The sequence below is a fragment of the Rattus norvegicus genome, chromosome 1, assembly GCF_021556685.1.
Source record: "Rattus norvegicus strain SHRSP/BbbUtx chromosome 1, alternate assembly SHRSP_T2T, whole genome shotgun sequence".
NCBI classification, from domain to species: domain Eukaryota; kingdom Metazoa; phylum Chordata; class Mammalia; order Rodentia; family Muridae; genus Rattus; species Rattus norvegicus.
The window spans coordinates 68,200,253-68,221,317 of NC_141534.1; the positions used below are offsets into that span (position 1 = coordinate 68,200,253).

At 39.5% G+C, this 21,065-nt stretch overlaps 1 long non-coding RNA gene across 2 annotated transcripts; it reads right to left on the reverse strand.

The window, feature by feature from the left end:
- Nucleotides 1-1,950: 1,950 nt before the first annotated feature.
- LOC147996755 (uncharacterized) lies at nt 1,951-17,722 on the reverse strand. 2 transcript variants are annotated; one of them, XR_015654626.1, is made up of 5 exons: nt 17,473-17,722; nt 16,579-16,673; nt 15,453-15,524; nt 8,733-8,982; nt 1,951-2,900 (listed from the first exon to the last, which is right to left on the reverse strand). It is a non-coding gene; the product is annotated as an uncharacterized LOC147996755 (long non-coding RNA). The 2 variants fall into 2 exon arrangements; XR_015654625.1 differs by lacking the exon at nt 16,579-16,673 and having other exon boundaries at nt 17,473-17,677.
- Nucleotides 17,723-21,065: the final 3,343 nt, after the last annotated feature.

Sequence of the window (21,065 nt, forward strand, 5' to 3'; positions counted from 1 at the left end):
TGCCGGAGTATCCAGCTATACCTCTCTTGTGCATATACCCAAAAGATTCCTCAACAATCAAATGAGACACGTGCTCCACTATGTTCATCGCAGCCTTATTTATAATAGCCAGAAACTGGAAAGAACCCAGATCCCCTTCATCAGAGGAATGGATACAGAAAATGTGGTACATCTACACAATGGAATATTACTCAGCTATCAAAAACAATGACTTTATGAAATTCGTAGGCAAATGGTTGGAACTGGAAAATATCATCCTGAGTGAGCTACCCCAATCACAGAAAGACATACATGGTATGCACTCATTGATAAGTGGCTATTAGCCCAAATGCTTGAATTACCCTAGATCCCTAGAACAAACGAAACTCAAGACGGATGATCAAAATGTGAATGCTTCACTCCTTCTTTAAATGAGGAAAAAGAATACCCTTGGCAGGGAAGGGAGAGGCAAAGATTAAAACAGAGACTGAAGTAACACCCATTCAGAGCCTGCCCCACATGTGGCCCATACATATACAGCCACCCAATTAGACAAGATGGATGAAGCAAAGAAGTGCAGACCGACAGGAGCCGGATGTAGATCGCTCCTGAGAGACACAGCCAGAATACAGCAAATACAGAGGCGAATGCCAGCAGCAAACCACTGAACTGAGAATAGGTCCCCCGTTGAAGGAATCAGAGAAAGAACTGGAAGAGCTTGAAGGTGCTCGAGACCCCAAAAGCACAACAATGTCAAGCAACCAGAGCTTCCAGGGACTAAGCCACTACCTAAAGACTATACATGGACTGACCCTGGACTCTGACCTCATAGGCAGCAATGAATATCCTAGTAAGAGCACCAGTGGAAGGGGAAGCCCTGGGTCCTGCTAAGACTGAACCCCCAGTGAACTAGACTATGGGGGGAGGGCGGCAATGGGGGGAGGATTGGGAGGGGAACACCCATAAGGAAGGGGAGGGGGAGGGGGATGTTTGTCCGGAAACCGGGAAAGGGAATAACACTTGAAATGTATATAAGAAATACTCAAATTAATAAAAAAAAATAAAAAAATAAAAAAATGGGGTTCAGAGCTAAACATAATTCAAAGCTGATGAATGCTGTATGGCTGAGAAGCACCTAAAGAAATGTGCAACATCTTTAGACATGAGGGAAATGTAAATCAAAACTACCCTGACATTCCACCTCATTCCAGTCAGAATGGTTAAGATCAAAAACTCTGGCAACAGCAGATGCTGGCGAGGATGTGGAGAAAGAGGAACACTCCTCCATTGTTGATGGGATTGCAGACTGGTACAACCATTCTGGAAATCAGTCTGGAGTTCCTCAGAAAATTGGACATTACACTACCTGAGGAACCAGCTATACCTCTCTTGGGCATATACCCAAAAGATGCTCTAACATGTAACAGGGACACAGGACCCAGTATGTTCATAGCAGCCTTATTTATAATAGCCAGAAGCTAGAAAGGACCCAGGTGCCCTTCAACAGACGAATGGATACAGAAAATGTGGTACATCTACACAATTGACTACTATTCAGCTATTAAAAACAATGACTTTATGAAATTCATAGGCAAATGGATGGAACTGGAAAATGTCATCCTGAGTGAAGTATCCCAATCACAGAAAAACACACATGGTATGCACTCATTGATAAGTGGCTATTAGCCCAAATGCTCAAATTACCCTAGATGCACAGAACACATGAAACTCAGGAAGGATGACCAAAATGTGAATGGTCACTCCTTCTTTAAAAGAGGAACAAGAACACCCTTGGGAGGGGATAGGGATGCAAAGTTTAGAACATAGGCTGAAGGAATGCCCATTCAGAGCTTGCCCCACAGGTGGCCCATACATATACAGCCACCAATGTCAGCTATGCCTGCATAACTAACCTGTTACCTCGAGTTGGCGAGGGCCTGCAGATTAAAAAGAAAAATACGGAGTCATCTGGTAGGTGAACGAAATGCCACTTTATTGGAAAAGATGTGTTCCTTATAAACACGCTAAACTGAAACTCAAGAGATCACCCATCCAGTGTGGACCAATGGGGTAATTTTCCATTTCCCAGCTAGGGGCTGTTTACAGGTAGGCAGCAGGGTGGGCGAGCAGAGACCAACAGTGCGGGCCGCTGAGGGCCATATGCTGCTTACTTAAGGCCAAAAGCCCAGGTGGTCACAATTCACCCTTTTTTCTTTAATTAATAGGCACCATCTGTCTTAGGATTTACCCGAACGCATCCTTGGTCTTAACCATCATTGGGTAATCTTGTCATTCTCAAGGCCCCTGTCTTAGGTTTATCCAAGGGTCAGGGAAGTTGCCTGTCTTTGATCAGTGCCTATCAAGCATGGATAGCCAAAACTCAGCTGCGTGGACCTCATGCTTCTGCATGAGGACCAATCCTCGCACTACGGCCTGAGAATGAATCTGTTGTCTTCTCAGTCAGCAAAGGCACCAAACGGTGCCACATACTACTACTAGCAAAATGCCCAGAAAGGCTGCTCCTGCCCATTCTTTTACCAAGGTCCCCATTTGCTGGACTAGGGAGAAGAACCCAGTGCCATACAGAGGGTCCACCCGAGTCTCATTAAAGCCACCTGCTGATAATGAAAATGGGAATTAACATCAGCTTGAGTGAGCAGAGCATCAGAAATTCTTCCAGATAATTTGTTCAGTCTGTACTTGGCCTGATAGCGCGAACCCGGCGCCTATAGCTGCTCCAGTAGCAATGGTGATGGCAGCAATAATTCCAGCGGTAATACCGAAGTCTCTCCTGTGTCTATATAGCATGAGGCCTTCACTGTTGTTGGTACGGATGGGCATCAACAATGGTCCAGGAATTCTAATCACCACCGCTCTAGCATGGCAGGAAGCATTCCAACAATTGGCTAGAAAACAAGAACCTATAGAACAATTTAGTTTACTCCCTTCCCCCACACTCAGTTTAGATACAACAAAATAAAAGAGGCTAATAAGACAAAGTGAAGATGTGATTATTAAGTCTGTGACTAACTGTAACATTAACAGATGCCTCAAAGGATTCATTCCAAGAGGCTGATCCATTGGATAAATCCCCAGATTGCAATAGGATAGGAGTCATGTCTAAACATGCCTGAGGCCCGCAGAGGAAAAACCCTGCAAAAAGAGGCCACACCCCATACTGGCTTGGATTTCTATACCAATGAGGTGTGGACTGCAGGGTGGAATTCTTACTGGGGGTTGGTGTCCAGAAAATCCAACTTCCTCATCTAATGGCCAAGCAGAAAAGGGGGAACAATCTCTCCAAGTATGGGTGCTTTAACTTCAAAATTCCCTGGGGAAAGCCAACAATTAGGAGCAGGTCTCAGGGGACTGCCAGTAATATTTCTCCACCTCATAGGCAACACAGGGTACAAAATATTCTGAAATTGAACAGCAGTGTTATTTCTAAATTGGCCAAAAGTGGCATTGCTCAGTAATTTACAATTATCTAAAAAGGCTGAGGAAACATTACCATACTTACTCTGATTAACTTCCTTCAAGAAACATAAGGTATTTTCCAATAAAAAGGTACCATTTACCTGATGCTCCTCTAGGAGCACATTGTCAGCAAGCCTACCCAAAGGTCATTTTCTTGCAAAAATGCTAGGAAATACAGAAGCATCAAGGTTCATGCTCATCAGGATAGAAGGATTCTGCACCAAGCTCCATTGTTCCACACTGATTGCTGGGACTATCAACAGGCCGCACACAATGCTCCTGAATCCAAAAGGGCCCATCTGCACCTTTCGGAAAAACACACACTGATCCCCTAAGCCTTAATAAAACAGGAACTGGGCCTTTCCAGGAGCCTGACTGGAGATCTTTCCATTTAACAAACCCATAATTCGTCCTTTCAGAATGCCTCCAATGCCTATCAGAAGCGGACTTACCCTCCTTATCTACTAATAAAAAATTTAAAATATATAATATATAAGGTAATTTAGCATAAGGTGTGCCAAGGGGGCCCAATATATCATTCCCTTTAATTTTTTTCTAAATAATTTTTTATCTTAGCATGGCTGTGTTCAACAATGGCTTATCCTTGAGGATTGTAGGGGATACCCACCTTATGAGAAATATTATACTGATCTAAAAAATTTTTGAAGTTTTTACTGCTATAGGTAGGTCAATTATCTGTTTTCATCACTCATGGTACCCCAGCTTAGGCAAAGACTGCTAAACAATGATTTCTAACATCTCAGGCTTTTTTCCCTGAATGTGGAGAAGCAAAAAGAAGGCCACTATAAGTATCTACAGAAACATGTACAAATGACAACTTTCCAAAACTGGCAACATTGGTTATATCCATTTGCCATACATCTCTTGGAAGAAGGCCTCAGGGATTCACCCCCAAGTTTGGAGAATGAATAAAAGGAACACAATCTGGGCAAGTAGCACTAATTCCCAATGCTTGCTCTCTGGTATATCCAGTATGAAATCTTAAACTTTCTGCATTCAGATAAATTTTTTTATGTAAAGGCTGAACATGTTCAACCACTGTTAACATCACATGGGTAGCATCATCCACTCTCACATTCCCAGCACTTAACAGACCAGGCCATTCTGAATGTCCCCTGATGTGGTCAACAAACATGGGTGCACTTCTCATCCACAACAGTCTCTGCACTCATACAAGGGCATCAGTGACAGAGGAATGATAATCAATATAAGGAGCAGTTTCTAAATTTTTAATAATATTAGCCACATATCAGTAACACTATCAGTATATATATTTATGGATTCTGAATAAAGATTCAAGGCTAAGCATAGAGCCTCCAATTCAGTTTATTGAGCAGACACCCGGGAAAATGTCAAGGTATTAACTTGTCCTTCAGACACTATGGCTGCTATTCCAGAAGAAGAGCCGTCAGTAAAAAACTATTCTACCTCCATCAATTGGATGTTTTCTCACTATTCTAGGAAAGCAAATAGAATGTGCTTTAAAAAACTGAACACTCTTATCTGAAGGGTAATTATTATCAAAACCTGCAAGAGTAGTAAAGCAAAACAAACCCCATCCCTCATCATTGGCCATTAAATAAGCCAACTGCTCTTTAGTATAGGGCACAATAATTTTTTGTAAACAAATATCAAAATATTGTTTAGCTATTTCCTCAGCTTTGATTAAAATAGACAAAATTAGACTAGGATAACCAGCAACAATTTTATGTGGAGAGCCTGGCAGATTAACCCAATATAAGGGTGCATCCTGCCAAAGTAATCCTATGGGAGCAAATTGAAAAGGAAAAACCAACAACTTTAATCCCTTTCTGTAATCAATTTGGCTAAGCATGGACCTGGACAAGGCCTCCTGAAAGTTCACAAGAGCTTGTCTAGCCTCTGGAGTGAGAGCTCTGGGTGATGTAGGATTGTCCCCTTGCAAGAGGTTGAACAGTGGTTTTAAAGTGCCGGAGGGACATCCCACTGAAGATCTTACCCAGTTTATATCTCCTAATAATTTTTGAAAATCATGCAAATTTTTTAATTGGTCCACTCGTATTTGCAATTTTTGTGGACGAGTACCTGATTTAGCAATTTGAAAGCCAAGGTATTGAAAAGGATACCCCATTTTCACCTTTTGAGGGGCAATAACATGCCCAAATTGTGTAAGCCTTTCTGTCATGGTGGCAAAAGCCTCTAACAGCTCTTGTTTAGAGGCTGATGCAAGCAAAATATCATCCATATAATGGAGGATGTAGCAAGAAGGAAAAAGTGCTCTAACCTTCACAAGGTCTTGGGCAACAAACATTTGACATAGGGTAGGGCTATTAGCCATACATTGAGGTAAGCAAACCCAGTGAAATCTCCTGGCAGGTTCCTTGAAATTTGTGGAAGGGACTGAAAAGACAAAGTGCTTGCAATCCTCAGGATGGAGGGGCATGGTAAAAAAGCAATCCTTTAAATCTAAAATAATCAATTCCCATCCTCTAGGGATGGCCATTGGAGAGGGTAATCCAGGTTGAAGAGCTCCCATAATTTCCATAGTATCATTAACAGCTCTCAAATCTTGCAAAAGTTTTCATTTGCCAGATTTTTCTTAATGACAAAAATAGGGGTATTCCATGGGGAAATAGAGGGAACCAAATGACTGGCATCGAACCGTTCTTGTACTAATTTTTGGGCAGCCTCCAGTTTCTCTTGGGTCAGAGGCCACTGTTCAATCCACATGGGCATATTTTTCTTCCATGTGATAGGAGGAGAGGTAACAGTGGCCTTTAGGATAAATTTGGAGTTCCGACCCCAGATCAATCACCGGACATCCTTTGCAGAGAATCAGGGACACTAATAAGAGATGGGCTTCCTTGAGAAGTTTTACCTAGCCCCTCTCCTCTCCATTCCCACTTATGTAACATCTTACCAGGTTTGGAATAACGGGTAGTCAACACAACCCCCATACTTTCTAGTATATCTCTTCCCCCATAGACTCACAGGTAAGCTCTTGATATTATAGGATTGAAAATGTCCACTTTGTCCATCTGGATCCTGCCATTTTAAAATCTTAGTGCTACGGTGGATGGTAGGAGATCCTCCTATGCTGGAAACCTGAGTGTCGGAATCCTGCAAAGGCCAAGCCGATGGCCAAAATTGGGCAGATATGACACTAGTATCGCCAGTATCAAGAAGTCCGTTAAAATTTTTCCCTTCTATAACTAATTCTATCTCAGGGCATTGATCCAATTCCATTGTCCAAAAAACAGAAGAGGAGCCAGTGCTCCCAAACCCCCTTTGTCCTCTATAATCTCAGATATTCTCATTACCACATTTGGGTAAGGGTAATAAAATTAATTGAGCAATTCTCTCCCCTTGTGGGATGACAAGAACTCCCCGAGAGCAGGCAGCCATGACAATTATCTCTCCTTGAAAATCATTATCTATTAGGCCCGGGAAAATTTGAATCCCTCTAAGGATGACACTACTTCTTCCCAGCAAAAGACCCCAGCTTCCCAAGGGTAGAGGCCCATAGACCCCAGTGGGGAGTGCCTGAACCCCCATATCAGAGGGTAATACTGCTCGGGCAGCGGAACAGAGAGGTTCAGTCCTGCACCCCCTGGGGTTCCTCGCTTGAGGTCTGCAACTGAAAAGTATTGTGGCTTCAGGGGACAAACCAAATGGGTGTCTCGAAGGTCCTATACACTTTTGCTTTCGGGCCCTGGGACAGGGCCCTGGTCTCATTTCCTGAAACCGGTCATCCCTGCATGTCAAACCAGGATCAACATTCATTAGCCCAATGATTACCCTTTCCACATTTGGGGCATTTCCCAGGGGCTTGCTCTCTGTGTCTGGGACAATCTCATTTCATATGCCCCGGTTGTCCACAATTGAAAGACCCTTTGGGTTTAGCACCTCCTATTCCCAGTCCTCGTTGAAGAGCAGCAGCAAGAAGATGAGCCTGAATATGATTTCCATCAATATCTTTGCAAATCTTTAGATATTCATTCAATGGTTTGAATTGATGGGGTCGAAAAGCTTCCTGGCAATATTTGTTGGCATTCTCAAAGGCTAATTGTTTAATTACGGGCATGGCAGTATTTACATCACCAAACATCTTTCCTGCCAAAGCCATTAATCTGGCCACAAAGTCTGAATATGTTTCGGAAGGGCCTTGCACTACCTTAGTAAGTTTTTCTCTGACCCTATATTAGGCAAGGCACCTCAGGCTGGGTTGGCAGCAGCAATCTGGGCATATATGCCAGGGGAATACTGAATTTGTTGTGCAAGTCCAGCATAAGCTCCAGACCCTGTCAACGCTTCCAAATTAAATTGTGGTTGCCCAGCCTGAAGATTCATATGAGCCACTTTGGTACACTGTTCCTGACATTCACTCCTCCACAGTAGATAGTACCCCACTGAGAGAATTGCTCTACAAATTGTTGCAAATCCCAGGGTGTAAGGTTAAGAAAGGTAAAGGACTCAAACAAAGATTTGGTAAAAGGAGCCTGAGGGCCATAAAATATCACAACCTCCTTCAATTGTTTTATTTCCTTAAATGACAAAGCCTGATGCTGGTGAAGCATTTGTCTGGGGTTATTAGGGTCTGGTACCTCAACTACCAGGTACAGTTCTTGCTTATCCTTTTTTCCTATATTCTTTCCGATTTTAACATCACCCCTCCTGATGTGGGTGGCTCACAGTCCCAGTCTACTTCTTCTTGATCCTCTGTATGTTCCTCATCAGGCCATGTAGGATTATATGGTGGCGGGGGTGCAGAAGCCCCTTTATGATCTTTGTTCCCAAGTTTACCCTTTTTCTTCTTTCTTTCACCCTCATTAGGGGGTGTTTCACTACTCTCAGATTCTTGTGTCGGAAGAAGAGGACGAAGTCCCCTGAAGAGACTCCTTAGCAAATTCCTCTTGAATGTCTCTAAGAGTTTTCTTAGCCTCAGCCAATTGTTCCTTCACTAATTCATTTTCACTAATAAGGGCATTCTTTTTTTTTTTTTTTTTTTTTTTGGTTCTTTTTTTCGGAGCTGGGGACCGAACCCAGGGCCTTGCGCTTCCTAGGTAAGCGCTCTACCACTGAGCTAAATCCCCAGCCCAAGGGCATTCTTAACTAGCCTCCAAATATCCCCAGGTTTTGAAAATGAGCGGCCCATGCCGCTCTCATGCTTGGCACAAATGCCGATGTACACGATCCCAGTCCTCAGCATTAAAAGCTCCATTACTTAGGAACCAAGGACAAAATTTTTCTAAATCTTTTACGAATTCCCCAATTACCTTCACCTTGACGGCGGTTCCCCGATGTTCAAGGATGCCATTCAGCTGCTTTTTTAACAGCTTGTGACTGTGTGCCGCTCCTATGGTGGTCCCCAAAACACTTATTTCGGTTTGCTCGATCAATTCGCTCCTTTTCTTTGGAGGACCCCAGAGCGGTCCATCAGCTTCTCCCTTCTTTCCGATGTCGGTGGGACCTCCACTTGTCAGCTATGCCTGCATAGCTAACCTGCTACCCTGAGTCAACGAGGGCCTGCAGATTAAAAAGAAAAATACAGAGTCATTTGGTAGGTGAACGAAATGCCACTTTATTGGAAAAGACGTGTTCCTTATATACACGCTAAACTGAAACTCAAGAGATCACCAGACCAGGGTGGACCAATGCAGTAATTTTCCATTTCCCAGCTAGGGGCTGTTTTCAGGAAGGCAGCAGGGTTGGAGAGCAGAGACCAACAGCGCAGGCACCAAGGGCCATATCCTGCTTACTCAAGGCCAAAAGTCCTGGTTGGTCACACAGCAAACTAGATAAGTTGCTTGAAGCAAAGAAGTGCAGGCTGACAGGAACTGGATGTAGATCTCTCCTGAGAGACACAGCCAGAATATGGCAAGTACATAGGCGAATGCCAGCAGCAAACCACAGAACTGAGAATGGGACCCCCATTGAAGGAGTCAGAGAAAGGACTGAAAGAGCTGAAGAAGCTTGAGACCCCATATGAACAACAATGCCAACCAACCAGATCTCCAGGGACTGAGCCACTACCCAAAGACTATACATGGACTGACCCTGGGATCCAAATTCATAGGTAGCAATGAATAGCCTAGTAAGAGCACCAGTGGAAGGGGAAGCCCTCCGACCTGCCAAAGGTGGACCCCCATTGAACGGGATTCTTGTGGGGAGGGCAGTAATCGGGGGAGGATTGGGAGGGGAACACCCATATAGTAGGGGTGCAGGAGGGGTTAGGTGTTGTAAACTGGGAAATGGAATAAAATTTGAAATGTAAATAAGAAATACTCAATTTAATAAAGATGGACAAAAAAAGAGAAAAGACCCAAGAGGTTCTAAAGACTGACGTGAACATTTTACATGTGTTTGAAGGGACAGGGAGACATTACAATTGGAGGGTTCAGGGAGTTAGTTACATAAGGAAGCTGTGAAAAGTCAAAGTGTTTCTACACAACCAGCCAAATTAAAAGTCTAAGATTACCATTAATCAAATTAATAGAAGTGTCCTGTAAAGGTGTCCAGTTCACATAGAGAAATATTACCAATTCTTTTTTAACGATATGTCAGTTGCCTGCCATATAATACACTGACTATGGTGCATTCTGAGATAAAAATCATTGTCACCTTTCCGAAATTTATGCAAGCATTAGCATCAAAAGGTGAACACAGAAATATGATGATGCTAAAACATGTATCCTGCCATGATGTTGCTCTGTGTCATTCACTGTCTTTCACCAAAATTATGACACATACCCTTCAATTGACTCCACCTTCTCAAGCCTATCTGCCCTCTAGGCCCTCCACACCTCCAACACATTACTATTTCTTAAACAAAGATTTGCTTATGGAATTCTTGGGATTGAAATGCTCCACAATTCTGTCCTCATCTATAAAATTAATTCTAAATATACTTGAAATATACTGAAGACTTCACTCTTAACAATTTGCCACCTTCCTTCCTTATTCTTTCTATATATAGACAACATATACCTCCCTCATCACCCCTGTATCTAGTAGTACACTTATTTCCCTAACCTCTAGCATTGTTAAGTAGAGCAACAGTGGCATTTTACATGAATCTCATTGGAAATATAGAACTTGGGGCTCAAGAATTTCTCCTCTAAGAAATTAACACTTTTATTACTTATTTTTTTAATTTGAGATAGAAAGCTCACTGTATTCTGTTCATTTTATATTTTCAGACACTGTATAGAGTTTATGAATAAGTTTTTCAACATCTATATTAGATTTATTCCTAAGTACCCAGATATATTTATTGTTTTGACATGAGAAATCTAAGTATGTTGTATAATGACTTGTTACTATGGAGGGTTATGTTTGTTATTTTGATATGGAATGTCCAACCTTTTGACATTGTGATATGATACTGTCATCTACAAAAAGATCAGATTGCATTCACACTCTGAAATACATACTGCCTAATGATTATTGTTATATGTATCTGATAGGATTCTGACATTCTGCCTAAATAATTTGCATTTAAAACAATCCCAAGATAATTTATAATAACATCAAAGTGTAGGTGGTTCTGTGAGCCACCTGTAATCAGTGGTAGATAAGTCTGAGAAGTCCTCCCATAGATAGTTCTAGGAGACTGTTATTTAATTGAATCAATATTGCTTTATATTTATTGCTTGTTCTCCAACAGCTCTCTTTTGGACCTTCAGATTCTTTCTTCTTCCTTCTCCCTGCAAAGTCCAACCTTCAGAAAGAAGCTCCATTTGCTCTTCCTTTCCCACTACCAAGGCTACCATAGGCTTGGTACAATTTGTTCTACCAATCTATAATTCTCTTATTTAAATGAAATAAAAACTGATTACAAATACAGTTTTCCTTAAAACCACTATGAAATATTCATTTAAAATTTTAAATTAGATGGAAGAATAAAAGGTGGTAAGCGCAAGACTTAGAATTTTTAAAGAATGTTTAAAAGGCTAATATTATTTTTGGTTTGCTTTGTTTTTGAAGCAAAATGATGTTTCTCTAGTCTGTTTTCTATACTTCTCCCTTGCAATTATAGCTATAATACACTTTTATCTTTGCCATTTACATCCATGCATTTTAAGTATTCATATTAAAGATAAATAATATTGTGTTCTGCCTCTGCTTCCTTCCCTACCTACACTGTGTGTATTTCCTGTGTGTGTGTGTGTGTGTGTGTGTGTGTGTTGTGTGTGTGTATGTATGTATGTATGTGTGTATGGATGTTGTGTTTTGCTTTAGTTTGTTTTCTTCTATGGTTCCTAGCTCATAACTCTCTCCTGAAGGCAAGTCTACTGTAGTAGCAGGTCAAAATAGTTCTTGCTTCATACATATACACAAATAACAAAAGCAGAAGAAATTGACTTTTCTGGATCTCCCTGTCCAGTCTTTAACAACTGTAACTATTCAGAAAATGACGACAGAACCCAGAGTGAAAAGTTTATAGGATTTCTGGACAGCTAAACATGTTGACTTATGTGAAGTAAACAAAACCTTTTAGATACATTGGCTGAAAACTCCTCAGGGATGAAAATTCCTTCTCTCAGTACTTTTTCAGACCTTGCACAATCCCCCTTTTCACCTGGCTGATAATTTATAATAACAGGAAAGTATAAGCAGTGTATTTCTAGCCAAGTGTTGAAACCAGTAGGAAGGATCATGGGAATTCCATTCTGTAGCCATTGCAGCAGACATTCTTTAGGCTGAGAGTTGGACAAGATCTGAAGTTGAGTCTTTTGGTGGAGTTAGGCCCTCACTCTGTAAGCTCTGGTATTTCTTGAGGCCGATGGTCTAGTAACTGAACTGGACCAGTGGACGACCAGCTTTGGCCATCACTACAGAAGTGATTGTGTTGCTGGAGAAATAGCCAACCTTTCAGACTCACAAGCACAGAGTAAAAACAGTTTGGTTCCCACACTAGGAGACACTTGGAGTGAACCTTAATTTTATAAAGCCATGAGAAGACTAACTTATGTTTTTAAATGGTAAGAAGAAGAAATGTTAGGTATCTCTGTCTTTTTGAACACAGAAAAATATTCAAAACAAAACTTAGAGTACTTTCCCTACAGTTTCTAAATTACAGTTATCATTAAAGCATCATGTTTTGGAGACACACTTTAGGCCATGTCTCCTACACAGCTTATTTTCCATAGCCTGCAAATCCTATAAGTTAAAAAAACATAAAATACAACCTCAAATTCTGCAAGGCTCATCAGGAAACAAATAAGGCCTGACTTCTGAGAGCTGTTATCTTTCTAGTTCCCCACAGACTTTTTGATTTGAGCTTTCGAACATTTCTTAGTATTTTATTATCTGTATTCAATATAACTTTTAAAACCTTAAAAGTTAGTCAACTTTAATTGTTTTCAATGGGCAAGATGTTCACACTGCCAGAAACAGGTCTAATGACTCCTTTCCAACCTTTCTAAATTACAGTCTCTGCCAGGGAGGAGTCTTAATCCACAATGTGGGTCATTTTATCTAGCACCCAACCAAGTTGTGGACTATAGCAAATTATAGCAAAATGGCCAGTAATCATTGATAGTAAGAAATGAGCGAATGCAAAAGGAAACAGCATGAAGTCTGGAGATATTGGGCAAGAATTACTGAGCAGAGAATTTATCTGAAATGAAAGCATTTTCAATGGAAAGTTAATAGGCTTTATATCAGTAATTTCTATTACTTTGTGATAAATCCATTAATTTTTTTCATGGAAAGTCCAAAATTGACATGTTTAAGAAATCTTTCTGGGGTAGAGGAGGTTGGTAGAGAAAAAGCAGTGGTACAGCACTTGTGTAGCAAGAGGGAAATCCTGAGTTTTAGCTTTAGAACAACAGAGAGAGAGAGAGAGAGAGAGAGAGAGAGAGAGAGAGAGAGAGAGAGAGAGAGAGAGAGAGAGAGAGAATGAATTAAGATCTATTTCTGGTAATGCTAGTAAGCCTGGCCTTCATATTGTGTTTCTGAGTTATCATTTTTATCTAACACATATCTCTAGGTATCAATAGATATCATGCTAAACAGTACCCGCTGAAATATCAGATGAATTTTACAAAAGAGTGGAAAGAATGGTTGGAGCATTTCAAAGGAAGTAGAGCATCTCTGGGGTTTTGGCTTATGGAGAACTCATGCCCTCTGTAGATGCTCTGAGAAAATGAGATTCCACCTTAGGAAATCATGAATGATTGCCATCATCCTTCTTTTGTAGAAGCACCCTATAATTTCCATTGATTATTTTTCATTCAACCTTTTTTAAAGTGGTTTTACAAGTACAGATATGAGAATTTGTTATTTTCAAACTGATCGAATTTCTAAAAAAGCCAAATTAATTCAATAGGAAATAATGTTTTCTAAGCTTAAGTGATTTAAGTTTTTGAGTAAGAATGATAAAAATGGCAAAAAGAATCATAGAACACACATTGGATACAGTTTCTCTCCAGAAAATATGTAAGTTGACTCAAACAGCAAATAGGCAATAGAGAAACCTTTTCTTCAACTCCCACTACATTTAAAATACACTTAAAAAGTTCTAAGACACTGCACAGTGTCTTATGAAGAATATTTTTATAGCTCAGGGTAAAAGAAAAATTCCTGGGAGTAAGAAAATTTACAGTAAAGGAGACTGTCTTAGGAAAGGAAAGTATGACGGATTCCAAAGAGTAGCAGCTTTGGAGTTAATGTGATATTATCAAAAGGTACTTTAGATATGTGGCATTTAAGATTACAGCCAAAGGCTGTGATCACTGAAATCATGTGTGTGCATGTGTATGTGTGTGTTATTGTAGGAGGGTATCGTGTATGTGTGTGTGTATGTGTATGTGTATGCTGTGTAGGAGGGCATGGTGTGTATGTTTGTGTATGTGTTTCTGATGTATTATAATGGCATGGTGTATGTATGCAGTATGTATTATGTGTAGGAGGGTGTGTGTGTTTATGTCTGATGTAGTGTGTGTCTTAGAGTTTTATTGCTGTGAACAGACACCATGATCAATGCAAGTTTTATAAAGGGCAACATTTAATTGGGGATGGCTTACAGGTTCAGAGGTTCAGTCCATTATCATCAAGGTGGGAACCTGCCAGCATCCAGGCAGGCATGGTGCAGGAGGAGCTGAGTTCTACATCTTCACCCGAAGGAAGCTAGGAACAGACTGAGCATCCTCCGGCAGCTAGGAGGAGGGTCTCCAAACCTACCCTCACAGCAACACACTTGCTCCAAGGCCATACCTTCCTATAGGGCCACTCCCTGGGCCAAGCATATTCAAACTATCACACTATGTATAGTGGTTTGATCTAAGTATGTAGTGTGTGCGTGTATGTGTGTGCGTGTATGTGTGTGCGTATGTGTGTGTGTGCATGTGTGTGCGTGCGCACGTGCATGCACACGCTGGGAGGATCTGTGGTGCTAAGGTTTTAATTGAGATAGAGATTCTAAAAGGCAATAACCTTTTTACACAATGGGAATAGCACAAAGAGATTGCCATTATATTTTGAAAATCCGCCAAGTAATACCATGCATCACCAGAAATCTTGAATGTTTAATTTGGAACTTTGGGACTTGTCTAGAAGACAAATCAATAGTCATAGGATTCCAGGCAGAACAAAGCAAATTCTGTCAGATAGCACTGTAGAAAGACAGTAGTTGGGAAAGACTCATAGTGAAGCTGAAAGTTCTCAGGATGAGTGATGAGAGGCTGTCAGAATACATGGTCTCCAGGAAAAAGGCTAATACAAGAAAATGGGAGTATGGATGTCAGTGTGGTGAGGTGCCTTTAGGCTAGGAGCACTGGGTGTCTGCATGAGAGTTTAGATGATGCAAAATGCCACAGATTGTAGATGAACAGTGCAAATGGTTTGGGATTTGATGGTAGGAGTCAAATTACATATTTAAGTTGTTTTTACAGGAGGTCTTTAAAGTATGTGAGCAACACAAAAATGCTCCAAAAATACCTCTAAGACTTAGCAACCCTGAGCCATAGGAGTTTGTGCTAAGCCTAAATTACCTTAAGTCCTGCTGAGGGTGGGAGTTCAGATGGATGGAGCTGAGGCAGCAGTGTGACTGTATACAGATTACCCTGGAGACAAGCAGGAGACACATTCTGTTTAGTCATTAATCCTGGCCTTTCTATATTATCATTTTCATGTGCATTTTATGGGTTTTCTCATACACAAACAAAAACAATTTAAGTCAGTGATAATGCTATTGCTTTTATAGTGAAAGGTATATAATTATAAATGCATTTTTCAAAGAAAGAGAACCAACAAAACATAGCAGAGCATCACTTAAAATATTTACTGTCTCACAGAAAAAGCCCTTTCTTGGTAGAGAACACATTGACCTGCACATATACATGATGTTTGCACAATGGGTGCGACTTCAGTTAGTTTTTATGAATGTAACAAAAAGCTAATTTTGTTCAGAGTGAAAAGATAAGGCCTTTAATTACAGCAACAAGCAGAAAGATACACTCTCTGCATTGGTTCATTTTTCCTGAGATAACTGAAAATGCAGAAATATATCCTAATATACGTTATTTACTACCATGTATCTGAGGTTATTTTACCTAGAGAAAAAGCAGGAATATAGAGATTCTTCTTTTGAAGCAACAATTCTCTCAGAATTTAGTAAGAAGTGTTTCTGGTAATAGCACTTTATCTCCTGCAATCTGAAATCCAGTTTACTCTATGGGTTAATTGAAACTTGCCTTCTATTTTCTATTCATTTTGTTTTTCCACCACCATATTTTCTTGCCCTTTCATATAAACACAATGGTTGACAGCTGTGCTGCTTTTTTTTTCTTAGCTTAAGTAAATTTTGTATTGTGTGATTTCTACCAAAGTTGAATGGAAATAAAGAGACAAGCAGTATTTCCAAGTCAGTGTTCTGTCATTCAGGCAGTGTCACCTAATAAGGTCATTGGGCAAGTGTATTATTATACATGGTATAGGACATAAAACAACTAAACAATAAGACCTTTATTTTTATAAATTTTGTTTGAAGGTTTAATGTAGAACATGTAGAGAAAACTGTGGTCCAGACAACAGCAACTTTATTATTATTAAGGAAATGCTTAGAAAAAGTCTGATAGATAATTATATTCCCCAAGTCATCTTTAAGATATTACATACCATTAATTCAATGTCACAGCAGACGTATGAACCATGTTTAAACATGAATGGAATAAAGAACAGAAATACTCTGCTTGTTTTCCAGGCGTTCACAGCTGAAAGCAAAATAAAACGATCTGCATATTTGTCAAGTTGGGGGATATGAGAATTTTCAGTTTAAGTAAAATGATAACTAGCAAGCATATTTTAGTAAGAAATTGAGGATTGGGCAGGGAGAAATAGAATTAAGGTGTGGCCATATTTTTTAAAATCTTTACACAGATTTTCAAAATGAAGAAACAAGTGAGGAATTGTGATGTGTTCTAGAGGCAATTCTAAATAGGAAGTATGGAAATTTTTGACACTGGGTAGGAAGAAGACAAACATGTTCTGAAAAATGGTGTCAGTTGGCTGGTGTATTAGTCAGGGTTCTCTAGAGCAACAGAGCTTATAGAATGCATTACATCATATCCTTATTCATTAACCATATCCATGTGTATGCACATGCACATGCACGCACACATGCATACACACACACACACACACACACACCACACACACACACACATTTATTAGAATTGCTTACAAGCTGTTATCCAGTTAATCCAACAATGGCTGTCTATAAATGGAAGGTCCAAGAATCTAGGAATTGTTCATTCCAGACTTGGATGTCAGCTGGTCTTCAGTATACACCAGAATCCCAAAGACTTAGACCCTAATGCTTGGGAAGGAATGGACTTGCCAGCAAAAGTGAGAGCACACAGGCAAAGAGTGTCAACTTCCTTCTCCCATGTCCTTAAGGTAGGTTCCACAGAAGATGTGGCTCAGACTGAAGGTGACTCTTCCCACCTCAAGAGATCTGAGAAAAGAAAACAGACACTAAAGCGATTCCTAATGATATTCTGCTGTACTCACTGGTCAGTGCCGTATCCAGTCATCATCAGAGGGGCTTCTTCTCACAGGTGGGACCAGATGCAGAGTCTAAGTTAGAGATCTCTACCAAATCCTTCCCTTTAGAGATCAGAGAACTCCCCAGAAGAGGATGAGGAAAAATTGTACGAGTCAGAGCAGATGGATGATAGCAGGAGAGTAGGATCCTCTGAGTCAACTAAGTAAAGAGAATATGAGCTCACAAAGGCTGAAGCAGCAAGCACGGGGCTTACATGGATCTACACCAAATCCTGCACATAAATATTATAGCTGTTAGCTTAGTCTTTTATGGAACTCCTAACAATGAGAATGAATGGGTCTCTGACTCTTTAACCTGCTCTTGGGACTCTTCCTCTCGTTGGCTCGCAATGTCCAACTTCGATATGAAATTTTTTGCTTCGCCTTATTATATTTTATTTTGTCTTTTCATGTTTGGTAGTTATTTCTTAGAAACCTGTTCTTTTCTAATATGAGAAAGAGAATAGATCCAGAGGGGAGGGGAGGTGGAGAGGAACTTGGAGGAGTGAAAGGAGGGAAAATAATCAGGATGTACTGTGTGTGAAAAGAATCTATTAAAAAATAGGTCTTCCTACTCGAATCATCTAAGAAAAAAATCTCTCACAGATGTAACCAGCTGCTTGGTTCTTAGTTGATTCCAGATGTAGTCAAATTCACACCAAGACTAGCCAGAGGTATCAGCCTGGGAAATAACCCTCTCTAGGGTTCTGTGTTGCTTGTGTTCAAAATCCCCATGGTAAATGTGTTGAAAACAGTTTAGTTGTCCCTGAATTGAGTAAGAAATACAGATTTCAGAGAAAGCAAACATTATTCCTTCATCTCTTCATCATCTTATTTTTCTTCTTAAAAACACTAGAATTTAAAAAAATTACTTTTCTTCTTAGTCTTGTTTTTCAAGTGCAGCTCATTTTACAGAAGGAAATGGAACAGCACTGTCAGTGCGTTGGGGCTAAAACGCAAAGGAAGAAAAAGGAAAAGCACATATTTCCCCAAAGAGCTGAGAGCCTAACAGCTGCTTTGAGCAGTTGCTTGTTCTGCTCTGTAAGGAGAACTCTTTTGTTGGTGCAATAACTCTAGGAAATTACAAATTGAAAAAGGTTCTTCTTAACCACCTATAGAGGAAAATATGAACCCCTTTGTTTTAGAAACAAACTGAAACAGACTAAAATTGTTTCTGAAATCTCTCCTTAGGCATAGCTGCTTTTAAAATACAATGTCAAATGGTAATTAAAAAATTAATTATTCTACCTGATATTGGAAAATTCAGTATTGCTATACTTTTGAATAAGAATAGTGAAAATATAGATGTTGATGTTTCTTTCTAAATGTTGATGTCTTAATTTATGGTAGTGCTATAGAGAACAGCTGTAGAGAACAGCTGCTAACATTATAATAATGCACTTTTTGATTTATAAATATAATATATAAAATTATAAATATAAAATTTGCATGTATTTTTAAAAGCAGTTTTGGTAGATTTTAAACAGACACTTTGCTCTCATCCTTTCAGCAGATGAAACAATGTGTTATCTTTATGAGATTTATCAATTGGATTATAGAAGAGCATATTAAAAGAGGAGCAGTTAGTATAGAATTTTTTCCTTATTTTTACAGATGTGACTTGCTTTTAGGACACATGCTAATGTGTGTGTTAGGTATCTGAGAGGCAAAACAGCAGCTAAAGACACAATGTTTCCCCAAAATTCCATGTTCTCATATTGACCGTAAATTCACCAGGTCTTATCAGCATTAACATAGCTATTCTTTAAGACTTTCTTATTTCTATTTTCATGTTGACAAGTGTTTCGCTGCTTGTATGTAAGTATTCAGTGTGTATGTTGTGTATCCGTGGGGTCAGGAGAACATATTAGATCTGGAGCTGAGATTATAGATGGTTGTGAGTCACCATCTAGGTTCTAGAACATGAGTGCAGGTTGGCTCTAAGAGATATGAGTACTCTTTAGCTTGGATCATCTATCCAACCATAACGAATATGTCTCTTGAAAATAAAAATTCCATAAAACAATGACTCCTTTATGTAGGATTGAAAGAACAATTACAAGAGATAATACAAAATAGGACACATGTGAGTCTCAATATACCATAAAGCCTTTATACTTCACAGTACTTTTTTCCTGATATGAAATAAATCTAATCTGGGAAAAAATAAATGTTCTTAGAATAAATTATATTTATAATTATATATATAAAATTATATTTGTAATTATATATATAATTTATTGTATTTTAAGAACATTTGTTTTCTTAAAATAATAGGTTTCTAAGAAATAACTACCAAACATGACAAGACAAAATAAAATATAATAAGATGAAGCAAAAAATTTCATATTGAAGTTGGACATTGTCAGTCAACGAAAGGAAGAGTCCCAGGAGCAGGTAAAAGAGTCAGAGACCCATTCAATATAATATATATATATATATATATATGTATATATATTGCAATGATTATATATAATTTATTCTATTTATATATATTACTTTTCTTCAGTTACATATAAGTACACTCAATGAAACCTCGAATATTATAAACAATGTGAAAAAGTTTAGTAAATCCACTAAAGTAAAAAGGGAAAACTCAGATTTAGTTACATTCATGTAAAAAGAAACATATACATATGGAAAGGAAGCAATACATATTCAAGGAGTAATAGACAAAGGAGAAAATGATAACCATATGTCCATATAAAAACAGTGGGTCAATTTCTCTTTGAATAATCTGATACATTTTATATAAGTACATCCTTTAAATACTCTTTAATACCGAGGTTAAATTAAATTGTCCTTAGTTCCACACCAACATTTATTCAGTAAACATTTATTGAGCAGTTACCGTAACAGGACACTGTAGAACATAGTATAGGTGGTCATTATGTTGTAAAAACTAAATTGCTTTACTGTTATTGTTATAATTCTTTCTGTCCATGCCATTACAAATAATTCCTTCTCTGCATATTCAATGATACACACATTTTACGTGTGATATACATACAAATTTTTCCTTACATGTCCCATTTTTTTTTAAATAGCCTCAGAATCCCAGAATAGGTTTCTTTCTCATGGATACTATATTCTGCTAGTCTTTAATACACTAACTATTTGGTTTCTTTCTTTTTGTTTTGTTTTATGTTTGTTTTTGTTTGTTTGCTTGTTTTTGCCAGGATGCCTTTGTATTAGAAAATAACAGTAAACAGATCTTCCTGGTTGCTGCCACCGCGGAGAACTCGTAGACAGCACCCCACGAGCAAACTTGAGCCTCGGGACCACAGGTAAGACCAATTTTTCTGCTGCAAGAGACCTGCCTGGTGAACTCAGGACACACAGAGGCAAAATTCCTCTAGGACCGGGCACTTCCTGTGTTTACCGGGAGTCCCAAACCCACGGATCCCGGTCCGCAGCAGCTCTCTGCTCCCAAACCCCGTGGGAGAGAGACCTCACCTCCTGGTCAGGTGGGCACTCCTGAGGCTGCAGAGCGGAAGAGACCACCAACACTGCCCACCCCTGCCCACATCCCTGGACCAAGAGGAAACTGTATACGGCCT